At 39.4% G+C, this 4,104-nt stretch overlaps 1 protein-coding gene across 1 annotated transcript in view; it reads left to right on the plus strand.

Moving 5' to 3' along the window:
* The window catches only part of OPN3 (opsin 3), a 21,791-nt gene that overhangs the window by 743 nt on the left and 16,944 nt on the right, over window positions 1-4,104 (plus strand). The gene's annotated exons all lie outside the window — the stretch shown is intronic.

The following is a 4,104-nucleotide window of genomic DNA, read 5'->3' on the forward strand; positions in this document are numbered from 1 at the left end:
GTCCGGAGCAAACAGTTAATTCATCGGGAATCTGTTTCTCGGTCTCCCGCGCTTGCCGGTGTGACGGGAAACTCATGGGAAAAGACAGCAGTGTTGTTAAAATGGGTCTCCGAGTTGACCGAGTGTTGCGCAGACTTAATGAGCATAAAAGATTGTATTTTATATGAGGAAGCGCTGCGATCTGTGGATAAGGAGCACGTACGACTCTGGTTGTGGGGTCAGCAGCATCCCGCCTCGGTGGAACAGGTGGGAACCTGACTGCGTCCTGTGGCAGTGCTCCCCTGCCCCCGAGGGGTGCAGCCTCCCCGGTGAACGGACTTGTCTGCCTATCCAGCGTGTGGCAACGCCTTGAATTTCTTTATCCGTATGTGAAATACAGGTACTATCTTTCAGCCATAACAGTGTCACAGTTGGTATTTGGGAAACCACTGATTCCCGTGAAATGGGATTTTTAGCACTGCAGGAGGAGTACTACTGCTATTTCCATTTCTAAAAACTGTAAGCTCTTTACTGTTTTCTTTCTTGAAATTCATACGTAACCTTTACAGAAGTCTGCAAAAGAACAGGGTGCAGTCCAGCTATGTGCTGTTAAACTAACCGTCTAACTAACTGTAACCATCTAACTAACTGTACTAACTGTCTGTTAGAAGAAATAGAGCTTTCTTTTTACTGACAGAAGGATGCTGTAAAAGAACAGGATTGTGTTCCTAATGGTGAAAATGTTTGGCTAATTAGTAATTAGATCCTCTTTTCTGGCAGAGACGTATAAATTAGAGGTGGATCACTGTGCATGCACACACACACTGTGTGTGTGCGCGCTGAGAATTGGCTTTAATAAGGCAAGTTAAAGTCTTTCATAAGCTTTGCAGCTTTCCTGTCTAAATCTTTGTTTCACATGGTGCTACTGTATGCCTTTGGTGGGCTGCTGGGACAAAGGTGCCTGGTTGATTTGACTGCTGCTGCGTAGTACAGCAAAAATCTTGTGTCTTGGAAGCTGTGGTGGATGCAGGGTGTGGTTAGATGTTTGTGCAAGGTTTGGTATTGGATGATTTCTGTGGTGCCCAGCTCTCAGACATTTGTTTCCTAGTGTTATCAGGTAGAGTACTAAAGAACCCAGCTAAAATAAGGCTGTCTGTATCACTTAACCAGTTCAAATACTTGAGAAACTCAAGTGTCTGTGAACCAGTTTCTGCTAGGCAGCTGAACATTAAGCTTACATGGGAGAAGTGAAGTATCTCTATATCTCTTCCTATCTTTGTCCCTTATATATTACGCTTACTACTTTTGATGAAGACATTTTGCATATAGGGTCAAAAAATGAGACGTGTAGTAGGGGTAATATAAAAAGCAGACTATAATCATCTCTTACCATCTTCCAAAGATGGAACAAATAGAAACAATGAGAGATAAATTGGCAAGCAAAATGCTTGATCACATGTGACTTTTTTTCACTTCTGTTTTCTGAGGTGTGCTACATAATTTGTCACTATAAGTGTATTCAGTGCTGATGCTTTACTGCATCCCTCTACTTAATAAACTTGTTCATAAGGAAATGTAGGCAAATTCATGGGCCTTATCTACAGAGTGGTTCAGCTAGCATTACTGACTTACAAAATTACATCTTCCTGTGCTTGGTCATACTATTTTCCTCTTCCATAGTGTGTTTCAGTAGGAAGAATTTTTTTTAATGATGTATTAGAAAAGTATGTGTTTGTGTGTAGTCCGTCACATGGAAGTAGGGGGAATGTGCAACTTAATGTTCAGGAATATCTGATGCCTGAATTTACTTTGTTCAGCTGCTATGTAAAGTAATAGAAAGTATTTAACTTGGCTATTATAATTTGATGCTAACCTACTAAAATTATGTCTAACCTTAAGCTTTCTTTTTGTACATTGTATTGTTTTCATATTCTCATCTGGAAATAGAAAGATTTTTCTTTTCTGTTTGTGAAGATAAGTGGTTCCCCACCTAATTGAGTAGGATAGCAGGGGCATGTCAATACCGAGGGAGGAAAAGAAAAAAATTATGCCCTGCAGGTAGCATCACACTTCGTTTGCCATCTGGACTATTGCCACCACAGCTTCTATTTTCATTTTGTAATATGTCTATGAAGAGAGCAGTGATTTGAAGGTCTTTGATTTTTTTTTTTTCCCTCCCCTTTCTTTCCTGGTGGTGGTGGAGATACTGATTGCATATTTCATTCAGAGTAACCAGGTATTGTATTTATAAAAACACTTCTCTTGCATATAAAAGCCCAAGTCAGCTATTATCTTGGGGGGGTGGGGAAGGTAATGTAATGAAGTCTTCTATGCATATTATCTAGCAGTGATTCTTAAAGTGTAACACTTCCATGCATCCGTTCCCCCCACCCCCTGAACTTCTGGGAATAAAAAGTACGTTCGTTGATCAGAAGACATACAAAATTGGCAGCTTTTAAAAGTGAGATCCTCATTAACTAAACAGAGTAGTTAACAGCTGTGCAGTTTTCAATTGCTCAGTAAACCAGAGTGACCTAATAAAGACATTTCTAGAACAAAGTGGGGGTAGTTCTGATACCATGGATATGGAGTCTATTAAATCATAACAGATGCTGTGAGGTTACTGCTGTGAGTATTTGCTGGGATTGGACCCAGTCTAGCTCACTTTACACTGGATGACCAAAACCTGTTTATTTACAGCTACATGATTACACTCTTGAGTATGAACTTGGACATTGCTATGTGAGCCCTTCAGGTCCAAAGGCTGTTAAATTTTAAGTTCAAATAAGAGAATCCTGATGTAATTTTTTTCTTGGAAGAACAGCCTCTAAGCCCCAATACTCAGTGTAAGCTGTCTTCCACACTTGTTGACCTATAAATGAGAGGTTCCCCTGACAGTAGACAAGTTTGGGACATGTGATTAAAGCTGCTTTTTTTAAAAAAAAATACAATTTTCACTTTGAATTCAGAGTTAATTCTCAACAAATTTTGAAAACCAGATTCTTTCAAATTACTGTAGTTAATAATTAAGAATCACTTTGAAAATCATGATCATGCAGCTTTATTTTAAATTGTCATGTGTTGTTACAAGGTTTTTGCTCATGCTGTTTTGAAACCCAAGATCAAGGTATTTCTGTTTTCCTTTTAAGAATGTCAATATGATCAAATACATAGGTGGAATGTGTGCTTAAAATAAACTGGTAGCATCTGCAGTTTCAGAAGGCTTTTTTATGCAATGATGACAACTCCGAAAGAGCCCTCTCTACACTTCTAGGAATTTTGTGTTGGAGAATCTGAAAATTTCCGATGTAAATGTGCTTCTCATTTTATCAGCCAGTCTAGCAGTTTGAAGGCATATGAGATCCAGAATTTAGACTCTGTAAGCAGATATCCATGTTCTAAAAGCTTCCGGATGAGAAAAAGGCAACAGAACTACAGATTGTCTGTCTAAGGATAAATGGCTGGTTTTGGTGTTCCTTGCAATAGTCTATTTTTGCATTATCATAACTATCAGTAGGCAAGCCCATGTAGTAATATCTGCTTCTTGTGTTGTGCTGTACAGCTCAGGACTTGCTGTTTGTGCTACTGCTGGCTTTTTTTTCTGGGACTTGAAAGCTTTTCATTGAGCCTTTAGAACGTGCAGAGATCTGGTTGCTAGAGTGCAAAACTGATAATTTTGACTGCTGAACATCTGTCCTTGTCACACAAGTAACAATCCCAATTTTCTTTTATTCATTATATTCTGAAGTCAAGATACAGTTTAGGTACATGTGTCTTCACAACAAAGGCCATGAAAAGAGCTTCTCTTTGCCATTACAAAGCCATTCTCAGCACTCCATATACTAGTGTGGGGAAAACGACATGGATGGGATGACTGACAGGTCTTAGTCTAAGCTTCAATGACGTGGTTGTCTGTCTTAGACGGTAATTCCCATTTAACTTAGTTATACTGAGTTCCACTGTTTGTTTTTTAACAGGTGGTGTATCCTGACGGAATATGATAGCTACTTCAATTAAGTGATGTATTTAAACTGAGGCTCACCTTTCCATGGAGGTGTGCAGTCAACTCTATGCTAGTCCTACTGAGCCTGCCACCCTCTCCTTATGTAAAAGCTTGTAACTCTT

The sequence above is a fragment of the Pygoscelis adeliae genome, unplaced genomic scaffold, assembly GCF_000699105.1.
Source record: "Pygoscelis adeliae isolate BGI_AS28 unplaced genomic scaffold, ASM69910v1 Scaffold77, whole genome shotgun sequence".
Classification (NCBI taxonomy): domain Eukaryota; kingdom Metazoa; phylum Chordata; class Aves; order Sphenisciformes; family Spheniscidae; genus Pygoscelis; species Pygoscelis adeliae.